This window comes from Spermophilus citellus, assembly GCF_964194105.1.
Source record: "Spermophilus citellus genome assembly, chromosome: 4".
NCBI classification, from domain to species: domain Eukaryota; kingdom Metazoa; phylum Chordata; class Mammalia; order Rodentia; family Sciuridae; genus Spermophilus; species Spermophilus citellus.
Window position 1 is genome coordinate 109,940,523 of NC_138185.1, and position 24,662 is coordinate 109,965,184.

At 39.5% G+C, this 24,662-nt stretch overlaps 1 protein-coding gene and 1 pseudogene across 3 annotated transcripts in view; both read right to left on the reverse strand.

The window, feature by feature from the left end:
- Positions 1–16,341, reverse strand: part of LOC308647339 (ferritin heavy chain-like) — a 31,008-nt pseudogene extending 14,667 nt beyond the window's left edge. The window contains exon 1 of the transcript in view: positions 16,211–16,341. The product of the transcript in view is annotated as a ferritin heavy chain-like (transcript). The remainder of the gene's footprint in view (positions 1–16,210) is intronic.
- Positions 1–24,662, reverse strand: part of THSD4 (thrombospondin type 1 domain containing 4) — a 630,142-nt gene that overhangs the window by 93,798 nt on the left and 511,682 nt on the right. The gene's annotated exons all lie outside the window — the stretch shown is intronic.

The window sequence follows — 24,662 nt, forward strand, 5'->3', positions numbered from 1 at the left end:
CTCCATAACATTTTTGGAACATCCTGTGCCCATTTCATGTTAATGTACTTGCCAGTTTATTCTTTTGGTCCTCAAAGGTCTTTCTCCGTTCTCACCTGGGGAACTTTATTTATCTTTCACAATCTAGTGCAGAGGTCAACTTTTTGAGGGCTTCCTTCACCCCCTTTCTCTCCTCTCCACTCCCTCCAGGCAGAGTTTATTTCACCCCTTTGATTCCATCTCAGCATGTACCTGATTGCATTTCAGAAGATTGCCTAGCCTTATGCCTTCCCTCCAGACTCTGAGTCCTTTGAGGGAAGGAAATTGTGTTTGTTTATCTCTAGTGGCTCCACCATGTATTATAATAGGCACCAGGAAGTGGCAAGCATCAAATGGTTCTCAAAGAGTGTGCCATAGAACCCTGTGTTCCTGGGAGCATCTGGAAGGACCCTGGGGTATAAGCAGGGCTGAGCTGAGGAGGCTGCAGATCCTTGAGTCTCCTTTAGTGACAACTGCCTTTTGTGTCTCCTTTATGTACTGAAGTGGGGGGGATCTGTGCCATATACCATCTACCAAATTTTCACTGCCATAAAAACAATAAAAATGAGCATCCCCACCCCTGTCTACTTTCCATCTAGAAAAAAATACTAGGTATCCAGCTTAAAAAAAAAAAAAACTGCAAAGATGAGATCCTACATCCTGCTGCATGGGCTTTTGTTTTATAATGGGAAAGATGTGATGTTGTACAAATAACCAGTAAAATCTTCTCTGCAAATACCAGCGCAGGTTTTGCAAACTCAGGGCAGGTTTTAAAACACCATAATTTAAAAATCCTCAATCAGTGCTACCAAGATTTTTCTCTCTTTCTTCTCACATTTACGTGGTGCATTTTGGACTCAGGATTCTATAGATTTTTCTTCTATGGTGTTTCTAATCATCCTACTTTTCCCCTCTCACCTTTCACCTGGGTCCCATATGCATACACCTTTATAGCAGAATCCCTCAGATGTCCCCCATTCCTTTCCCATGCTGGCTGGCCCTGGAAACCTCTGTAGAAGGTTTCTGGGAGACAAGGTGTCTATGTCCATGTGTTCATGAACTCACTTCCCCAATGAACACTGAGTTTAATGAAGGATGCTGTGTCCTATAGCATATGCTGCCTCCCACGGGCTCATTGCTGGCTCTGGATTTCACACACCCCTCAGATCTCATTCATGCCACTGTCCTCCACCGTCCTCTTCCACAGTGTCATCTCACAGTTGTGGAACAGCTCCCCCACCTCACTTTTTGATTGGTTTCTTTTCAAGCTCTTGGATTTAACATTCCTTTTGATGTTCTTCCTGCACACCTCCCTCCTGCTCCCTTATTCTGGATAATGACTCTTCTCTGTGTGCCCTTATCAGAGCCTACCTGAACTGCCTCCTTTTGCTCCCTCCCTTGTCCCCATTTCAAAGGCTACCTTTTCAAGTCACATTGGATCTCCTGCATGCTTTGTTTTAGCACCTTCCTGCTTAGAGTGGATTTATTTGAGCCTGGAAGTGGTTTTAGGTTTTAGATGGCTTTAGTTCTCTTTTTCACTCTTCCCTATACCTCATCTCTTACGTGCACCTAGGGTTGCCCTGGTCACCAGGTGCACATAGGCTTTGGGCAGGTGCTATGGGGTGTTGTGGGTGGTTTGTTGTCTTGTAGATTCTGCAGAGGTGGTCTCTGGTGCTATGACAGGGCTGTGAACTGCCTTAGAGTTGTGTCAGCCTTCTCCAGACAAAGGTACATATAGACAGTGTGACCTGATATTTGCACTTTTTCCTGGGACATAACAATTATTTAATTTTCTTCTTTTTAATGATTCTTTTATTTAAGAGCAGATAGTTTCACTCAGATAAAACCTGAAATAATACTGAAAGTATTTCTTGCGTGTGAAACCACAATTATTTCAATTCAAATGTCAATTAAACTGTACAAAGAAGGGGAAAATTAAGTTGCTGAGTAACTTGCTAAACAAATTGAAGGTAAATATTTAACTCTTGGAAAGCTTAACAATGCTAAAAGAAAATAGGATAACCCAAAGTCACACTTAAAGGATGCCAGATCTTTTAAAAAGTCACTAGAGATAGCCTATCTTGGAGGCAAATGATGAAAAGCTAAACAGATCCAAAACTACTTTAGGTTAAAATACATTATAAAGAAAAAAAGGAAAGAAATCTAAACATTCTGAACTAGATGAACAGACTGTGACATTACAAGAATAAAGTGACTAGTACAGAAGTGGATATCCATTTGACCACTGGTGGCTTTTCCAATTGGAGCATGTGACCAGGAGCATTTCTTTTCCATATGTTTTTCACCCCAGGGCTGACCTTCATCTGAAGGGGACCTTCAAGCTGGCCTCCACTGAATCCCACTCGTCCACTGGCTCATTCCATTGCCTCTTCCTCTAGCTCCTTGCTGCCAGTGGATTCAAGGGGACAGCCCTGAGATGAGGACCACCTTGTTCTCCCTCCTCCTGGACAGCACCTCTGCATCACCAAGAATATTGCCTGCCCAGGGTTTTTCTGGCTCCACACCCTTTGCTAGCAATGAGAAAGGCTCAGCCACTCAAGAGTGTTCCTGATTTTCTTCTTCTGCTGGGTTTCCCTCCTGTCCCTATATCCTGAAATAGTGAGTTAACATCAGAATTTATCCAGTCTGCATACAAACTGATTACTAAACATCCAGGATCACAGAAAGAAATCTGAGATGTTTGAGTCTGTCTTCAAAAGCAATTTTGACTTCACTCTTGTTATTGGTTTAGGAAACTGCTCTTCCTTAAATGACTTTTCTTTGCTCAATTAGAATTTTTGTGGAATCAAAATTCCAGGATAGTGATGTATAGAGTTTACTTACCTAAAATGTAGCTTGAAACACTATACATTGCCTAGACCTGCCTAGGTCAGCAGGTCTCAGTTGTCTTCAATGGAACATGAGAACAGGTATGAAGCAGGATTTCCTATTGCCAGGAATTGAGCCAGCAAACCTTCCCTGCAGCACTGGGGTGCCTCTCCCTCAATTCCCCTGTCTCCAGCTGGTTCCCTAAGAGTCCCTCAGATGTCAGAGCTACACTTGAACTCAGGGACTCCTGATTGCCCCCTAAGCATGGAGCAGGTGATTGAACCAAGTTCACCACAGCTGGAGTCCTGCAAACAAAATTCAAAGACCAACTTGAGGCTCTACAACTGAGACTCTCTCCACTGCCCATGGATGCTAATTCTGGAAGGCCAGAGCTACTAGGCATCCTGAAGACCCAGAGAAAGCAGGCCATGTCAGGTCTGTAATCTATCTTTGAACTGACTGTGCACATTTCCTTGGGGATATCAAGAAGTTTAAAAACAGTTTTTGAAGGTTAAAAATACTTTGTAGAAACTTCCAGTAGGATTCTTACTTTCTTTCAGATTTTAGACAAACAATTTATCTATCATAATCTCATTGGGGAGGAAATAAACTGAAGAGTTCTGCAGGTCCTTGTAGGCACAGTGTCAGAGTGTAGGATCCTTGCAAAGATCCTAAAACTCAAATATGGACAAAATACCTTTGTGTGCTTCATCTGAAGGGCCAAGATGGAGAGGAGGCTGGTAAATGGCCTTGCTCTAGGGAAGGACCACAAGCATGTGGTTCTGAAACATCTGTCACAACAGCAAATGGAAATGTCAAAGTGAATGATTAAAAAAAAAAAAAACCCTGGCAGGAGGTGATTATTCCAATATGTTAACATTTTGCTCTTAAGAGTAGGTTTTAAAAAATTACAGGCATCTCATAAGAAAAAAAAATCCACCTAAGGTTATTAAACAGGTAACTTAATAGAAGAGTGTTATTTTTAATTATGGCAGTTTTAATTTCCCTTTTCTTCCCTTCATTATTTCTGCTAATAAGCTTGTCATCTGGGCTGGAACTGATTATACAAATCTGGGAAAAGATTTTACTACCTGGAATCATGGTTTTACACATTAGCATTTTACTTTTCAGTTTTATGAATCAACTGCAATATGGAGTCTCTTTAAAAATTAAGACACAATTCAGAATATTACTTCAGGATTACTTCATGCAAGCATGTAAATGCGCCCCTCTTTAGGGTGAAGTCTGGGTCCCAGTGATGACTAATTCCATACAAGTCCTTAAAGGCAGAAAGGAAAATGTTCTTTGCAACCTGTGGGAACTACAGGAAAAATTAAGGGAAGAATTTTGTATGGGGCTTTAGATAGGAAGCCTTTAGAACCCAGTTCTATCAGTCAGTAAGTCAAAGCCATGCACTAAATCTTTACTGCATGAGAGACATCCAGTTGGGAACTGTGGAGAATAATGAAGAAATGGGAAAATGCAAATTTGTGCTTACTGTTGTTGTTGTTTTTTTTTAATCAAAAGGGAAGTAGAGGGGGCTGTGGCTGTGGCTCAGTGGTGGAGTGCTTGCCTAGCATGCATGAGGCACTGGGTTCGATCATCAGCATCACATAAAAATAAAATATATTGTGTCCACCTAAAATTAAAAAATTTTTAAAAAGGGAAGTAGAAGCAGTTGTTATGTAGTTGTTTGTTTTGCTCATATGTGAGAAAAACAAACTTTCACAGGAAACTATAATAAACACACAACTGTGACCTAAAACTGACTGGCTCATAACAGACTCTTAACAAATGTCCAATGAATGATTGAACAAGTGAGTGAAAGAATAGGTATCATCTGCATTTGTAATTTGCAAATATTTGCCCTCAAATATTTAAAAAAAAATTTTTAGTTACACATGAACACAATATCTTATTCATTTATTTATTTTTATGTGGTACTGAGGATCGAACTCAGCGCCTCACCTGTGCAAAGCAAGCAATCTCCCACTGAACCGTCCTCAAATATTTTTGACTGACTAATGGTTGATACAAATGAATTTCTGAGATGGTATTTTTAAGGTTAATTTTTGAGTTCAGTTTCTTAAGTAGTGATTCATTTTCTCTCATGCCTGTTTCCTAAAAATACAAAGGAGGAAGCAATGATGGTCCTGCTTATGGTCTTCTGGACCAAATAGCCATGAATTCACAACTTTTAAAAAAATTAAAGCAGAATTAGCACAACTTATTCATATAAAATAAAATTCCTATTTTAAACAGCAGAATGTTAAGAAGTGGACTAAATAGTCCTTCAGCTTAAGCAAATGAAGAAGGTAAACACTTAATAAGAAGGTGGTAGTTTAGTTTTAATTCTTTAAAGGTTAAGAGTCTCCATTTAGCTTTACGCCTCAGATTTGACTGAAATTTTTTTCTATCTAAATGTTGGAAGAGGAGAGAGACAGAGCTTTGGTACTTGCTAACAGATAGGATATATGACTGTCATTGTCCTGGTTACTCCTCATCTGCTGCTATGAAATTCCCTGTTAAGATGGTCAACTAGTAAAGAGTGACTATCCAACTAGTAAAGAGTAACTCTGACTTATCCATAACTCTTAGCCAGTTTTTGGAGACACCAGGCCTTCATTTAGGGCAGGGGATGGCAAACTATCACCCGTGGGCCACATGGGGCCTGCTGACTGCTTTTGTCAATGGTTGGACTGGACTCCAGTCACTGATTTTGCATTACAGCTGGAAAGTTGAGTAGTTGTGACAGAGACCATATGGCCCATGGAGCTATATCTGGCCCTTGACAGGAAAAATCTTGAGCAGCATGCCTAGAAATCTTCACCTTATGCTATTGTGGTTCCTTCTCCTCCCAGAGGTTGAAACGACAGACTATACCACCCAGACCATTGTAACTGCCACCACACCACCATCACCACCACCCACCACCAACACCACCACCAACAACAACAACTTCACTTTCACAGCTTCAGGGATTCTTCCTCTTTCCTGACTCTAACAGTAAGATTCCATGCCATATCTCTCTACATCCCCAGTGTTCTGATTTCATGGTTTAAACAGGAATATGAACTGATGAGGTGATGAAGGAATTGTGCTCTGGCCAACTCATCACAAAGGTGCTCCCATGTGGAAGAAACGTGGCCTCCATTTTGTCTACTATAAACCCTGCAGTACTGTCAGGAGACAGAGGTGGAACACTTTTTCCTACTTTTCTTGCTGATCCCAGTCCTTGCAATTGTACTGATCACATTCTCGGAAGGAATAAAGTCAGATCTTAACTACACAAATATAACCTTTTAAACATGTAAATATCAGTAAATACCTTAAATAACTTGGGCTACAAGGTAAAAATTTATATATAATGGGCATTTTAGTTCGAGAAGATGGAAAATGTTCTGTAGGTGGATGGCAGCACACCATGTGAACGTACTTATTGCCCTGGAACTGGGCATTTAAAACGTTGAAAATGGGAAATTTTATATTATGTCTATTTTACCAAAATTTTTATAAAAGTTCCTATCAGAAGAAGCTGAGTGAAGGGTAGGTCAATGGGACCTCTCTATACTATCTCTGCAACTCTTCTTTAAACTTAACATTATTTGAAAGTAAAAAGTTTTCAAAAAAATCATGCATACTTCTATTTAGTTAGAACAATGTTTCTTGAAATATGGTCTCTCAGACCCTTCCAGGGGGTCTGTGAGCTCACACCTATTTTCATAATAATGCCCTTTTCCCTCCCCTTCTGTCCTGAATGTAAAGAACACAACAAAATTGTTGTTACAGTTTCAGACTCCACATTACAACTAACATTTAAGAAACTACCATTTTTCTAGTTTGGTATAGGATCAAAGGAAAAGATCCACAATTGTCTGAAAAAACTGCTAAACTATGTTAATATTTTCCAATTATATACGTGCAACCAGATTTTCTTCGGACACTGTAGCCAAGACAACATATCACAATAGATTGAATGCAGAAGTAGATCTGAGAATCCAGATATCTTCTACATTAGAAGATATTTGGAAAATTATTAAAGGAGGCCACTCTTTTTTCAATTTTTTTTTGCTTTGGTAAATACTTTCCAAAAATTGATGTGATATAATGAATTTATTATTGTTATATTGTAAAAAGTTAATAATTTTCAAAATTGTCTAAACTTTAGATATTATCAATATCAATAAATATAAACCATATAAACCAAAGCTTTTTGGGGTCTTGGATAAGATTTCCCAGAGTGTTAGGGGATCCTGAGCTGAAAACATTTGAGAATCAATGACTGAGAATATAGCGAAAATAAAACTGCTACATACCAAGTTTATGAGATATGCCCAAAGCTTTAAATACTCTTATTTCTTAAAAAGAAAGAAAGAAAGAAAAGAAGGAAGGAAGGAGGGAAGAAAGAGGAAAAAAGAAAACCAAAATAAAAATCTTAAAACAGGATTTTATGAATTCAAAAAAGAAAAATATTTATTAAAACCCAAGAACTGTTCTCCAAAATAAAATATTTAATAAAGAAAAAACCCAATAAACCCAAATAAACAATATTAGCACTAAAATAGAGACAACATCAAGGACACTTTAATTATAAGTGAATTCTATATGTAATTCTACACTACCACATTGGAAAGTCTCCTTGAAAAAGATAGATTTAAAAAATTACCAAACTAACTGGAGATGATCAAGAAAACATGATAGACTAACAGACATAGAATGATTTTTTAAAAGTTTCAATAAGTAATTTCTTCCAAAAAGATTCTAGGGCCAGATATTTTCTTCTTTTCTGAATTCCATCAAAAATCTAAAGAAATAGTATATTATGTAAATCTTTCCAGAACATATAAAAATTGGAAGTCTATCCTGACCTATTCCTTAGGCAGCACAAAATGAAAGCTAGAGGCTAAGTCTCATGAATGTAGATTTTAAAAATTCTAAGGAAGGTACTAGGAAACTAGATTCAAGAGAATGTTTTAAAAAAAATCACCAAGCAAGATCAAGCAGAGTATATTTCAGGAATGCAGGATGATTTAATATAGGAAACTGTTAGGAAAATAATTTAAATAGATGCCAAAATGGTATCTAAAACTCATCCTGGTAAAAAAAAATAAACATTTACAAAATTAGAAACAGACTTTTTCAACCTGATACTAAGCATGGAGTCATACATTCATTTAAAATATTTATCGAGCAAACATCTATCTTTCTTGATAGTCAAAAACAGAGGCATTCACATTAAAATCAAAGACAGATTAGGGATGTCTGCTGTTACCTACTAATCACTGTTTTGAAGTTTTGGTAACTCTATCATAAAAAAGAAATCAGAGGTATGATTATTGGGAAGAAAGAGACAATGTTATTATTTCTATATGATATAATTATTAGAAAACCATGAGAATCAATTCAAAATATTCACAATTTATAAAAGTTCAACAAAGGGTCTAGAGACAGATAAATGTAAGCAAGCTATGGCTTTTTTTTTTAACATATTGAGAATAACTTTGAAGATAAAAGACAACCAGATTTCCTTTCCTTTCATTATCATCACAACACCACAAAATACAATTAAAGTACCAAAGACCAATCTTCACAAGAAATGCTTGATGGGTAAGGTCCAAGCCTTATGGACAGATATAAACTATTAGAATGCATGGAAATAATGCTGTGTTCTTAGACTGAATGTTTTAATTCCATCTCTTCCTTCCAAGTTGGTTATAGAGCTAATGCATTCTTGGTATGACACAGGTTCAAATTCAAGCATCAGTTCCTTTGAGAGACAGACCACCTAAGTCAAATAGCTCCCCCTCCTCCAGTCAGTTGCTCCTTCTCTTCTTTCCTGGTCTAATTTCCTTGCCATCTGACATGATTTTTTGGTCCTTTTCTCTCTCCGACTAGAAGAAGAACCCAGGGGTGTCTTTGTACTCTACACTATTCCCAGTGCTTAGAACAGAGTCCAGCATACAGTAAGTGCTCAATTCATGTTTACTGAATATCATGCAATCACATGAAAACACCAATAGGACAGAAGGAGGAGGGAAGGGAAGGGGGAAATACTCAGGAATGATAATGACCAAATTATATTGCTATATGGTGTATGAAAGGTGTATGAAAATGTAACAACAAAGTCCACCATTATATACAAGTATCATAATGCACCAATAAAAATATGGAAAAAGAGAAGAGGGAGATTTGCATGTAACATATTTAAACACATTTCACAGCTACAATAGTTAAAATATTCAGTGTGGTACAGAGATTATTTGGCAGATAAACAGAACAGAACAAATAGCCATGAAACAGACCTAGGCTAAGTATGAGGACTTAGCACATTGTAAACATTCCAGTGTTAAACAAATGAATTATTCAACAAACTGTTTAGAAAACTGACTGAATAATGGGGGGGGGGGAATCTACATCCTCATTTATTCTATACTTCAAGGTAGATGTTAAAAATGTTGAGTCCCCCACTCTGCCAAAAGAAAAAGAAAACGCTAGATACAAAATAGTTCATATTGTATTATTCCATTCATTTAAGGTTTCTAAAACTGATCATGGTGTTAACAAACAGAAGATGGGGGTTCTCCAAGGAACTGGCTGATGACTCTGTCCAGAGGTAAGGCTTTTGGCACTAAACAGGTGTTTCTTTTTCACTTGTGCTTTGAGAGAGGGAATAAAATTCTGTAGTAAAAAGCTTAATTAATTTATTGTTACTCAAGAAATTAGGTAGGTCCATAAAGACCTTGAACTGAACCATGTTTTTACCAGAAGGGGTCTGGACTACAGGGGTCCCAAGGAGTCCCCTTGCTGAGTAGCACTGAGGGTCCATACCCATGACTTCCACATGCTCACAGCAGAAATTCCGTTGTTCTCTGGGTTTCCTAGGTGCAGCTGAACATTATAAAGACCAACTCATTACAGAAAAGAAAGTCAGTATTTGTGTTGAAAGTAGAACATCTGAAGCCCTCATTCCTCACCCAGACCTTCAATGCGTGCTTTGATCAACCACTGACTGCACCTACAAAAATTGTGGTACCACCTTGAGCCAAGAACTGCATTGGGGGATGCCAGACTTACTGGGTACAATCCAAATAGCTCTGATCTAGTTCATCGTCAATCATAAATGCATGTGCCATAAAACTTTGATTGCACTATTGGCCTGATATGGTTTTTGGGGAAAAAAAAGTCTTTTGTTTTTGAAAGGTATTTATTGTCTAGACAAAATCTCAAAGCACAAATATTTGGATCAACAGTCATATTATCCTGGACTAGTTTGTATAATAGCAACAATAAAAATTATAATAATAACATCTGATACTCATTGAATAAGTATTTTTTCCAGTCACTATCCTATGTGTTTTACCATTTTTCTTATTTAGTCTTCCTGACAACACTATGAAATGATTATTATTGCCAATTCATTTTACAGATAAAATGATAAATGCAGGTGAAGTAACTTGACTAAAGGCCATGGAGACAGACATGCATGCTGAGCATAGAACTCTTAACCAGCATGAGCCTACTAGTATTGAAATTTTGAGACTTTGTACTTTAGACCCTTTTGCCAGTGATACTGATAACCACTAGTTTTTCTTAAAATTCCACATTTGTCTTAGCCATGCCCAGTACTCTGTGCTATTCCCAGTGCTCAGAATAGAGTCCAGTCAGGAGAGGCTAAGGACACTATGGGGTATCCATTTGGAAGAAATCTCAAGTCAGTTGATTAGATCCTTTTCTTTTGATGAACTAATTTAGACTATACTAATTAAAAATGATTTTCAGGGTTAATATTAGTTTTCTTATAGCAATTCTAGAAACTTAGCCAATATGTGATTTGTTCTGCATAGTTTAAAACAGAGGAATGCAAGTTACAGCATCGATGCAGGTGAGAATGGGTTCTGTGCTGCCTGCTGAGAACTGTTCTCAGGATCAGATCTTTCCTGGGGTGAAGGTCTGGACCCCATTAGCTCTGGTGGCCCCAGAACTTACCAACAAGGAAGGAAGGACTGGGCCAGGTTTCCAAAGTGCTGCTTCAGAAACAAGGAAAGGGTTTAGCTTTTCTCAAGTGCAGTGTGGATTTCCCTTTGTTTATTATCCCGCTCTCATGACTCTCTTTTTAAGTAGCATTGATTGCTTAAGCTCCCAACTCCTGAAGTTGATCATCTGTCTCTCCTTTTCTTAATTGTTCCAGATCATCTCAAGATGCCAAGAGCAGTTCATTATTCCACTTGGTGTTTTACATTCTTCTGTAAAAAGATGCTTAACCCATGTTTCCTGATTAAAAATACATGTGCACAAAGTCTGTTTTGAATGAAGGTTGAGATTATTATTTGGAATCACTTAAGCTCACTGATAACACCTGTATTTTGGCTTACTCGTTACCTTGCCTAATGCAGATTCTTGGTATGGACCTGGCATTTCTATAGCAGTTACTGGCCCTTCCCCACCTTCCCTAGTACTGCCCCAAACTGTCTTTTTTTTTTTTTTTTTTTTTTAATTATTTTATTGTTGGTTGTTCATAACATTACATAGTTCTTAACATACCATATTTCACAGATTGATTCAAGTGGGTTATGAACTCCCATTTTTACCCCGTATACAGATTGTTGTGTCACATCGGTTACATTTCCATTGATTTACAAATTGCCTTTCTAGTGACTGATGTATTCTGCTGTCTATCCCATTCTCCACTGTCCCCTCACCCCTCCCCTCCCCTCCCCTCCCCTACTCTCTCTCCACCCCCTCTACTATAAATCGTTTCTTCCACTTATATGATTTTCCTCCTACTCCTCCTTTCCTCTTATATGTAATTGTGTATAACCCTGAGGCTCACCTTCCAGTTCCATGCAATTTCCCTTAACTCTCACTTTCCCTCCCGCCTATCATCCCTGTTTAATGTTAATCTTCCTCCAGCTCTTCGTCTCTACCCTGTCCTTGGTTACTCCCCTTATATCAAAGAAGACATTTGACATTTGTTTTTTAAGGATTGGCTAGCTTCACTTAGCATAATCTGCTCTAATGCCATCCATTTCCCTCCAAATTCTATGATTTTGTCATTTCTTATTGCAGAGTAATACTCCATTGTGTATAAATGCCACATTTTTTTAATCCATTCATCTATTGAAGGGCTTCTAGGTTGGTTCCACAGTCTTGCTATCGTGAATTGTGCTGCTATGAACATCGATATAGCAGTGTCCCTGTAGCATGCTCTTGTTAGGTCTTTAGGGAATAGACCGAGGAGGGGAATAGCTGGGTCAAATGGTGGTTCCATTCCCAACTTTCCAAGAAATCTCCATACTGCTTTCCAAATTGGCTGCACCATTTTGCAGTCCCACCAACAATGAACAAGTGTACCCATTTCCCCACATCCTCGCCAGCACTTGTTGTTGTTGGATTTTTTAATGGCTGCCAATCTTACTGGAGTGAGATGGTATCTTAGGGTGGTTTTGATTTGCATTTCTCTGACTGCTAGCGATGTTGAGCATTTTTTCATGTACTTGCCAAACTGTCTTTGTAGCAGAGGCACAAAGCTATCACAAGCCTCCTCCAGCCCCATGGCTTCAGTGGCTGACCACTGATCAGATTTAATCCAAAGGATGTACTTTGGGATGAAAAATGTTCCACAGTCTGGCATCTGGCCACATCCTGTAGCCTCAGATGCTAAGGCCACCCTCACTTCATTTATAAGACACCAGGTCTAGAGCATGCCTCACGTCCCCTTCTCTTCTACTTTGGCTCATGCCACTGCTTTAGACAGAAATGCTTTTTCTCCTACTTCTTTCTTATAAAAGCTGGCCTATCCTCTAAAAGGGGAGTTGACACTATAGCATGAAGGCCAATGGGCATCGGCCTTTCTTAGACATTGAGTTATTGGAACATGGCCATGCCCAGGCATCCACATGTTATCTATGGCTGCATTCTCATTACACAGCAGAGTAGTGCAACAGAACTAAATAACCCAATGTATCTACTATATGGCCTTTGGAGAAACAGGTTGTCACCTCCTGAGAGCCCAGTTTGCCACCTCACCTTTGTGGGTTCTCAGATTACCCTGTTAGAAGTAATTTCTCCATTTTCTGACTTGCCTAGTGTTGGGTCGAGTCTCTTCCCAATGTTATCGGAAGATGCCCAGATGGACTGTAAATACTTTGCAGGGCAGGGACCTTGTACTGTTCAACTTCAGCTCTCTGCAATACATTGCACAGAGTAGGTGCTTATAAATGTCTATTGAAATGTTTAATTCTGTTGCATAAATGTCAATAAAAGAGCAATGTTATACTTAAAGAAAGCAAATCAGTTCCCAACTCAGATTACATAAAAACTAGATAATAAATGAAAAGATAAAAAGATGATCAAGGAGGAAAATTTTGTCCCCAAAGCATAAAAAAAAATACAGGTATGATGGCAAGACCACAAGGGAATTGAATGGGTACAGCTATGTGAAAAATATTTTCCCAGGAAGGACATGAATATTCACTCAGTTCAGAGAGATGGAGTGGATCTTTCCTGTTCTGACACTTACATGATTTCTATTCAAAGAATAGAGTCTGGTTTAGAGAAAGGGGAGAGTATAATGAGGAGATTCCAAAAATTATTCTTAGAGCTGTTGTTGCTAAAACAGTGGGAGAAGAGCTATAAAGGCAGAATCCCATTAAGAGTTCTGCTCAAGAGAAGAAGGGAGAAGTGTGCTCACTTCCTATGGGAAAGCAAGACCTGGGGAAGGGAGGGAACGGGCTCTGAAGGCAGATCGTTGAGCGCCCACTTCTGAGGGAAGTGCACTGTCAGACACCAGGTGGAAAGTATGTAATGCAAAATTAAGTCCAAGAGGGTGAGGGAGGGTCAGGTGAGAGCAGTGGCCTTGGAGAGGCAGGTGGGCTGTCTCCGCTGCACAAAGACATCCTTGAGACTACTGTTTTCCTCAGGTGTTTCTTCTCTTTCATGTAGTCAAATGTAGTTACTCAATGTCGTTTAAACCTTAGATATCTCTTCTTATGGCTTAATGTGTATTAATTCCCTAATGTCAGAGATCAATGATTTAACTCTTTGCAGAAAGCCAGACTTTGAGTCAGACAGGGAAGGCTTAAATGCTCCAAGCAGGTGAGGGAATGGATGGATTTAGAGACAGCACTGGACTCATATATCATGTGTTCTGAGCTATTATCCTAAGCCAGGTAGGAGCCCTGGGGGTGATCAGAGCCCTGCAGATGCAATGCTCTCTGAAGGTGCTGCTGCCTGCAGCGGGCTGGGAGACAGTGTTACTTTTTCTGTAAGGATGGAAGTGTCAAATCACTTCCATAAAAATCCAAGAGTCAGCCCACTCAATGGACTATTTCCTATATTTGAGGAAAGTGTCCCATTAGGTGTAGAAAAGCAGGTGTAGGCATTTTGCATATTTCTGAGACAGACAATACAAATGAAAGCAAAAAACAAAACAAAATAAATAAAACCCTACAGCTTAACATTTCCCCACAAAATAAATGCAAACACAAGCACAAACAGGCAAATGCAGTCTTATACTTCCAGGGGAGCTAGGTGCTAACTAAAAAGCAGAACTCCTCCACCCCCTTCTGTTCATTGAAGTGACAATGAACAGGAGGGGGTGGGGGAGTTGATTTCACTTTGTTCCAGTATATCTGAGAGCTTTTCAAGGCAGAGCGACTGTGGAAGGAAAAAGAAAGCCCCTGTAAACAGATGTAAGGACATCAGAGCTCTCCTAAATCAAAGGGAAGTGCACTGTCAGACACCAGGTGGAAAGTATGTAATGCAAAATTAAGTCCAGGAGTGCTAAAACAAACAATAACATCTTTCCAAATCACAGCAAGAGGGCATGGGCTCTTTGGCATGGGCTCTTTGTTTTGCAAAGCCTGGGTTTTGGATAGGAATCATAAAAGCTTGTGCTGAAGGAAAGGCCAGAGATGAGTCCAAATTAAAAACAAATTCTCAAGATCACCTTTCTTGTCTGCCAGTGTTGATGAGGAACATCCCAAAGTCAGACCATCCCTTTGAGTTGTTTGCAGTTTTCCTTGTCTTCTGAGGCTGCCATGACCCGTGGCAGGTAATCAGGAGGGTCAAAAAGCCTATGAGTTCATAACCCAACTGATTCTAATTTATGAAATATGATTTGTCATGAGCTTTGTAAAGTTGTGAACATCCAATAAAAAAAAAAGCCTATCTCATTGATTTACAAATTGCCTTTCTAGTGACTGATGTATTCTGCTGTCTATCCCATTCTCCACTGTCCCCTCTCCCCTCCCCTCCCCTCCCCTCCCCTCCCCTCCCCTCCCCTTCTCTCTCTCCATCCCCTCTACTATAAATCGTTTCTTCCACAATAAAAAAAAAAAAAAGCCTATCTCAGTTATCTTTTCGTGGATTCTGAAAGCAGAGCCCTAGCGCTTGCCATGTCACCTGATTAAATAATCTTTCAAGAACCCATCTGAAGTGCTGAGGAGGATGCAGAGAAAGTGGAATTCTAGGGGGAGGTAAAATGGTGCATCCATCATTCAACTGGGGAAAAAAGTTTGGATGCTCCTCAAGAAGTTAAATATAGAATTAACATGTGGCCCGGAAAGTCTACTTCTAGGTATATGCCCCAGAGAACTGAAAGCAGTGGATTCAAATAGGAGTTGGACACCAAAGTTCATAACACCATTATTCACAGAAGCCAAAAGAGAGAAAGAGCCCAAGTGTCCCATCAACAGACGAACAGATAAACAAAATGTGGTGTGTACATAAAAAGAATACAATTCTGATATATGTCACAATGTGGCTGCATCTTGAAAACATTATGCTGTGTAAAGTAAGCCAGAAATCAAAGGACCAGTATGTGATTCCACCTGCATGAGGTTCCTAGAATAGGCACACTCATGGAACAGCAGAACAGAGGCTGTTTCAGGGCTTGGAGGAGGGAGGAATGGGGAGTCATTACTTACTGGGTACAGCTTTTGGGATGACATAGAAGGTCTGGAAATGGATAGTGTTGATATTTGCATAACATTGAGAAGGTACCTAATGCCACTGAATTAGCATATAAAATAATTAAAATGGTTAATTTTATGTTTATATATATTTTATGCAATAGAAAAAGTAAAAACACAGGATTTCTTTCATTTCTCCAAAATGTTCTATTCTTTTTAAGAGCTGGATGTTCTTTTAGAAGCAGTTCTAGAAGAAGTCTGTTGAGAAAGTGAAAGTCTGGTGACCAGGACATAACTATGGTGGGTCAGCCCCAAAGGTGGGACCCATGGTTTCAATCAAGTGTGAGGGAATGGTGAGGGGAGGGAAGGAGCTGGGTGCAGAGGCAAGAAGACTGTCAGGAGCCCATCAGGGCATGTCTTTCTTCTAAGATGGAGGAGGAGAACAAGGACACCTGGCTTCATTTTCCTTGCTAAAGGCCATGGTAACAGATGTAGAATGTAGGTCTTGAGCAAGGCCTGCACTTGGTGAAGTTCGGACTCCAGTATCCACAAACCATTGCTTATACACAGGTCCCTCAGTCATGTTGGCTTGATGTCCTCACCTAAAAGACACAAAAGTGTCAGCACTGTTTCCCACCTTGTATAAATGTTGTTAGGACTAAATGAGGCAGTGGAACCAGGATTCCAACAGTGTAGTGCAAAATAATATGCATGGGGTTTCAGGACCACAGTGGGCTGAGGGTGTCCTAGCAGAGACCCTGCAGATGGGCCACACAGCCCACATGGGCCTCAGGAGATCCAGCACTGCCTTTATCTCCAAATCCTCAATACTCAGTACATTTCCTAGCTTATGGTGGGTCCTTGAGAGAAGGGATGTCCAAAGCTGGTCTGCTTGTCTTCAAAGAGTGCTCAGCCTCACTGGGAAGAGCACAAACTTATAAACAGATAAGGTGCAATAAAATATGGTAAGTGCCAAACTGGGGATAGGATCAAAGTCTTATAAGTTTAAAGAAAAACTTTCTTTGCTTTTCCTTTTTTCCTTTTATTCTTCTGCCATGTATTAAGAAAGCAAGAAAGACTCCAAATGCCAGAAGGGCAGGCTATGGAAAACATTTGAGGCTGGAGCTTCTGTTGCTGGGGCTGTTTCCCAGCTGCTGAGAGATAGAAACCTAGAAGTCCCAGCCAATCCATTGAGTGAAATCTTGAAAGTAAACTGAAAGAGGGATCTTGGATTGGAAAATAAGAATTCAGAATGACTGGATGGATACAAACTTAATGGTAGATAACTAATCATTCCAACAGCACCTTAGATATTTATTATAATTTTAAATTCTAATTTGTTATATATGACAGCAGAATGCATTACAATTCATATTACACATATAGAGCACAATTTTTCATGTCTCTTGAGTATATACAAACTATATTCACAACATTTGTGTTTTATTATCATTTTTAAACCCCATTCTGAAATAAGTACCCATAAGGCTTCAGCACCAAAAGTGATCTTAGATGACCACATAGGCCAGGGTTTCTTGACTCAGCACTATTGATGTTTGGGGCTGTCCTGTGCATTGCAGGATGTTTAGCAGCACTCCTGGCCTCTATCCCCTAGATGCCAGTAGCACCTGCTGTTCCCCAGTTAGAAAAATCAAAATTGCCTCCAGCCATTACTCAATGTAATGGAGGGTGCAAAATAACCCCCAGATGAGACCCAGTGACATAAGGAAATGGTCTTCGACTCTGAAAGAATATTGGAATGACCTGAGAGATTAAACCGTCCTGACACCCAGGCTGTGCCCCACACCAAATGAATATGCAGGTGACACACAGGCATTGATATATTTCAAACATGCCTCAAATATCATACCTCCTGTGATTCCAATAGGAAGCCAGGGTCTATGGAGATAGGGGTACTATCAGTTACGAGAGGCTATGTGTTTACATGATTAAAGTTCTATGAAATTATAATTGTTTTCTGATCATACCTATGAGGTTACTGAGTCTCAGGAAGGTTAAGGAACTTGTTCAAAAGAGAAACCCATCTGTTGATGGCAGTTCTGCAAAGGTCAATTTCAAAGGCCAAGAACTGGAGGCAGATAGATGCAAGAGCAGAGAAATGCCTCTCAAAGCACTGCTGCAGTCTGAAGTGAAAGGGAAAACACATCGCCATACAGTTATACTCCAGAGGAGCATTTTCTGATTGAAACAAGGTCAGCCCAAGAGAGACACCAAACAAGCAACTACTTTTGTTTCCTTTTTGTTCTGTGGGAAGAAGAAACTCCTCCTAGACAGACACAGAGTGCAGAAGCCACCAGGATGCTCAACTAGAGCAATGAAGTTGAATCAGGTGGCTTTTATGTCTGAGAAGAAAGGTGTACTCTTTTACACCTGAGCTGCCATAATCCTGGATGCTTCTCGCACTAGGATAGCAGAAGGGCTGTCTTCTATTTAGCCACCACATGCTAGGCCAATTTGTGTTATCTTATTGAGTCCTCACATCTCTTTAAGAGATGGTGGCTTTGCGTCTACTTACCTGTCTGCCCCTTGCCTATGCACACTGGGAGGAAACCTGCCACAGCCTGCTCCATTTGGAGGAAAGGCCTGTTGCAAAAACAGATGAAGGGACCTGTGGAGGAAACTCAGTGTATTGATACTAAGCAACTTTCATTAATTTCATACATATCAACTGACAACTCAAGATCAATCATCAGATATTCAGGAGAAAACAAAAGCTTTCAATAAAAATATGTAAAAAACTAGTAATAGAAAGGAAATTCCTTGCTTTGATAAAGGCATCCATCAGAGACCTAAGCAAACATCTGTTAGAAGCATTCTCAATGTCAGAAACCAGATAAGGAAGTCAATTATGGTAATTATTACAAAGATGTTTTGAATCTTAGTTTCTAAGTGCAACAAGGCAAGAAAGAAAGTAGAAGCAGAATAATGAGAAAGATAACGATACTATTATTTATAGATGTCATGATTGGCCACTTAAAATCTCTTAGTCAAACAACTAAAAATCTAAAAGTATTAAAAGAGCCTAGAAGAGCATTCAGATAGAAAATAAATATATAAAAGAAACTGATTTCACATACACCCACATGACTAATTGAAAATATAGTGGAAATTAAGATGTCGTATACCATGTTAAGCAAAAACTATAAAATCCATAGGAGCAAACCTAATAAAACAGATGCAAAGTTTAGATGAAGAAACTTTATTAAGGAATGCATGATAGGAGACATGCTATTTCCCATTTCAAATTAATCCATATGTTTACTGCAATCCCAATCAAAATATCAACGGAATCTTTATGGATTCTGATAAGATGATTTTAAAGTATATTTAGAAACAAATCTTTGAGAAGTTTTCAGAAAAGAATGAAGTATTGGGCTGGGGTTGTGACTTAATGATAGAGAGCTTGCCTAGCATGTGTGAGGCACTGGGTTCTATCCTCAGCACCATATGAAAATAAACAAATAAAATAAAAGTATTGTGTACATCTACAACAACAAAAAAGTTTTAAAAAAGAAAAAATATTTGGATAGAGAATTAAAGAGGGGTCAGAGAATTGATCTACAAAAGAATAAGACATATTACAAAACTATAATAATGCAAACAATATGGTACTAAAACAGAGGAGACAAATAAAATGAGCATACTCTAACAGTCCACTAGTGTATCTAATTATATTTTGATTTAATATGTGGTAGAGATGGCATTTCAAATTAGTAGGAGAAATTTAATAAATGGAGTTGTGACAACTATCTATTTGGAAAAAGAAAGTTGGATTTCTACCTCACACCATACAACAAAAATTGATTCCTGTTGAGAGCCACAGCCAAAGGGGCCCCAGCAAACTTCCAGCTGCCAGCAAACTTCCAGCTGCCGGCTGATGATTGGTTCACAGCGGCCCCAGCAACATCTAGCTGATTGGCTCCTCTGCGGTGATGTTCATTGGGCTGTTTCCCCACCCTTCAGACTGCAAAGCTGATGATTGGCTCACAGCGGCCCCAGCAACATCTAGCTGATTGGCTCCTCTGCGGTGATGTTCATTGGGCTGTTTCCCTGCCCTTTCAGACCACGGAGCTGCTCATTGGGGGACTTCTTTGGCTCTGCCCACGCGACCCAGCCAATCGGCCTCAAGAGCAGGAGGATTGTGGGAGGTGGTGAGGCTTGTGTGGGTGAGAGGCTTGTGGGAAGCCGGTGGTGGCAGTTGGGCTCTGAGGGTTTTTTCCTGAGGAGCTGTTTTGTTTGGCGTTTGTGGTTCTAAAAATAAAGTTCGTTTCTTTTGACAAGTGGCTCCTGAATTGTGCCCAGCCAGACTGCGGCATTTGGTGGCTCGCACGGGGAGCGACTGAGGGTAAGTAAACTGCTCACCCCTGAGGGCAGGGTGACAGGATGGGTAGCCATTTTAAGATTCCTCTTTTGTTTTGCTTCACTTTTGTTTTAAGTTGACTGTCCCTGGAGATGAGTGAGACGGAAGAAAAACCACTCACATCTGAGGAACAGATAGGGAGAAAGGCTATAATGATTTTTTGTTGTTCCATTTTTATTTCATTCTATCTCGGTTTTGTTTGGTGTTATCTTGTTGGGTTGTATTATAGTAGAAATATGGGATCAGAACTTAGTAAAAAACAAACTGAAAGAGTGTTAAGTAAATTGTTAGAGGAAGGAGGCACCCCAGTAAAATCAAGAGCAGTCAGGGCATACATTGATACAATACAAAAATGTAGCCCATGGCTTTTTAAGGAGGAGTTGTTAAATATCTCACAATGGAACCATCATGGTGAAGATTTAAAAAGAATAGAAAAGAAAAGCCCAGGGACTCTGCCAATTGGCACGTTGCCATTATGGACGTTCATATCTTGTTTGCTTAGTCCAAAGCCTTCAGTTCAGACAATGGTAGAGGAAGGAGAAGACATATTGATTCAAGTAAAAGAGAAGGTCTCTCAAGCTAGTCAGACAGAGGAAAAGATTCAAGTAAAAGAGAAGGTCTCTCGAGCTAGTCAGACAGAGGAAAAGATTCAAGTAAAAGAGAAGGTCTCTCAAACTAGTCAGACAGAGAAAAAGATTCAAGTAAAAGAGAAGGTCTCTCAAACTAGTCAGACAGAGGAAGGAAGTTTAGAGCAGAAAAAGCCATCAGGGGGAAAGTTACAAAAGGAGACTGCTACTAACACCTTTCTATCACTAGAGGGTGTAAGGGTCCAACCAACAGCGCCACCTCTACAGGAGACTGCTACTAACACCTTTCTATCACCAGAGGATGTAAATGTCCAACTAACAAGGCCACCTCAATATGCTGGGAGGCCCCCAACCCCCACAGTTGATAGTTGGGATCCTGAGACAGGATCTCAAGTATTAACATGCCCTGTATTTGAGGTAGGAGGGCAGCGAATTTACCAGGGTTTAAATTTCAAAACAGTGAAGGAGCTAAAAGAGGCTGTAACAACCTATGGTCCTCAAGCACCCTTCACTGTAAGCTTGGTCAAATCCATTAACAACTTGAACATGATGCCAGCAGATTGGGCTAATATGTGTAAAGCTGTGCTAAATGGAGGTCAATACCTGTTATGGAAGGTTGCCAATGAGGAATTTTGCAAGGAGACGGCTAAGCGAAATGCAGCAGCTGGTTATCCTCAGAGAAATCTAGATATGTTGTTAGGAAAGGGACCTTATGAGGATCAGCAGCAACAAATTGCATATGATCCTGGCGTATACTCACAAATTGCTGCAGAGGCGATTAGGGCATGGAAGACTTTACAAGGACATGGAGGTTTACAAGGTCAATTATCTAAGGTAATACAAGGAGCTAATGAACCTTACGCTGAATTTGTAGATAGGCTTATTCAAACAGCTACCAGAATTTTGGGGAATACAGAACAAGCAATGCCATTAATAAAACAACTGGCTTATGACCAAGCGAATCGTTGGTGCAGAGATATCATTAGACCATGGAAACAGGAAGATTTAAACACATATATTAAATTATGTAGAGACATTAATGAACAAGAGCAAGTCATGGCAGCTGCAGTAAAACAGGCTTTAGATGCCAGAGACATTAATGAACAAGAGCAAGTCATGGCAGCTGCAGTAAAACAGGCTTTAGATGCCAGAGACATTAATGAACAAGGGCAAATTGTGGCAGCTGCAGTAAAACAGGCTTTATATGCCAGGCCAAGAACATGCTACAACTGTCAACAAACAGGACATTTTAAAAGGAATTGCCCCATAGGAGGAGGGTTTAACAAAACTAGGTATCAAAGGAGTAGAATACTGGGTATTTGCCCATGATACTGTAGAGGGAGACATTGGGCTAATGAATGCCGTTCTCAAACCACCATAGAGGGTACTCCATTACACTGGGCTAATGAATGCCATTCTCAAACCACCATAGAGGGTACTCCATTATCAAAAAACGAACAAGGACAAGGTGTTTATCCACAATATTGTGGACAAAGGCACGGGGCTCTGTTGCCAAAAAATGGACAGGGGGGCCCAATGCTACGGGGCCCAAAACCACAAATATACGGAGCACTGGAGGAACCCAGCAACCCCATCAGGGTAGTGCCCAGGACACATTGTCCATCAGATCCCTCATCAGACAAACCAGAGGGAGCGCAGGGTTGGACATCTGCGCCTCCGCCAGATCAGTACTAACTCCAGAGATGGGAGTTCAAATCATTCCCACAGGGGTAAAAGGACCTCTTCCCAAAGGAACAGTAGGCTTATTATTGGGACGCAGCTCTTCTACTCTAAAAGGAATTTTGATAAGTCCTGGGGTAATTGATCCCGATTATGAAGGTGAAATAAAAATTATAGCCAGTTCTCCAAAGGGTATATCAGTAATTTCACCAGGAGATAGAATAGCACAGTTACTAATAATACCAAGCCTACATGATAAATTTTCCAGTCATGCTGTAGAAAGAGGTTCCAAGGGATTAGGCTCTATGGGTGTAGATTGGGCTATGCTTTCTTTAAATTTAGATTCTCGCCCCATGCTAAAACTAAATATTCAAGGACATGAATTTAATGGGCTACTGGATACAGGTGCAGACCTTAGCATCATCTCTCGTCAAGAATGGCCAAAACATTGGCCATTACAACAAGCCACTCAAACGCTTCGAGGCCTAGGAGGGGCGACTAATCCCCATAGAAGTGCAATGGTATTAGATTGGAAGGATCCTGAAGGATGTGAAGGAACTATACAGGCATATGTATTGGATCATCTTCCTGTAAATTTATGGGGATGAGATGTCTTAGATCAATTAGGTTTGACATTAACAAATAATATCAATCAAAATGCACCCACTATTATGGCTAGACAAGGTTTTAGGAAAGGAAAAAGATTAGAAAAACAAGAACAAGGTATAGCAGCACCAATACAAATAGATCAAGGAACAGACAGACATGGATTGGGTTTTCACAAAGGGCCACTGAGACAATAAAAATTACATGGAAATCAGAAAGACCAGTATGGGTCTTTAAAATAACTAAGGAACAAGCTAGACAAAAAATAAAACAATGTCAAAATTGTGTGACCTTTTTACCACAAGTTAATCTTGGAGTCAATCCTAGAGGATTGATACCTAACCATATTTGGCAGATGGACGTCACACACTTGCCAGAATTTGGAAAATTAAAATATTTGCATGTTACAGTTGATACTTCTTCTGGATTTTTGATGGGCTCCCTTCATGCCGGAGAAAAAACTAAAGATATTATAGCTCATTGCTTACAAAACTTTGCTACTGTGGGTGTTCCAAAACAGTTAAAAACAGATAATGCCCCTGGTTATACTTCTACCTCTTTTAAACAATTTTGCTCATCATTTGGCATTACTCATATAACAGGAATCCCATACAATCCACAGGGACAAGGCATAGTTGAAAGAGCTCATCAAACTATTAAAATGTACTTATTAAAGCAAAAAGACGGAATTGGGAAGGGGTATATATTCCCCAAAGATAAACTTAAAATAACCCTTTTTACTCTAAACTTTTAAAATTTGGATTCATCAGGACTTAGTGCTGCAGAAAGGCATATGTGTCCAAAAAATGTACATAAGCCCAAGGTACTTTGGAAAGATATTCTAACAGGACAATGGAAAGGTCCTGACCCAGTAATTGTCTGGAGTCGGGGGTCTGTTTGTGTGTTTCCACAGGAAGAACAGCAGCCGATTTGGATTCCAGAGAGATTAACCAAGGTCCTGACCCAGTGATTGTCTGGAGTCGGGGGCCTGTTTGTGTGTTTCCACAGGGAGAACAGCAGCCGATTTGGATTCCAGAGAGATTAACTAAAGCAATTTCTACAGACCAAAAAGAAGATGATTTGGCTCAAATCCATAACAGCTGATATCCATAACTCCAGTTTGGCTATCCTTACATCTGCGACAGAACCAGGATGCTTTTTTCAATATCAATTTATTATTGCCCTTTCCCATATCATGAAGTTCTATTTTGTTTTTTGAGGTCATACAGACCTAGGTTAAGTTTTGCTGATCAGTTCTATTTTTTTTTTTGACTATAGAGTTTTTAAACATTGCAATGGAGGTTTCACCTGTAAAAAGTTATAAGGCCTTTACTATTATGTTATGTGTTGTATGTATTATATTATGTGTGCACACTTGTGTTTTGTGTTATATGTTTGAATGTACGTATGTCCATATATCATATATGATGAGCGCTCATGAAAAAATGGATCCAAATATTTTTTTTATTCATGTGGGTAAATAACTGTTAAGGATTGTTTTAATATGTAAACAAAAAAGGAGGTTAACAGATCTGTTTGTTTACTTTCACCTTTCCTTTTCATTATATTTAATAATTCTCTTCAAGATAATGTAAATTGTTCAGAAAATTGTTTTCTTTTAGTGCCTTTTGGAATGTTACACAATTTTTT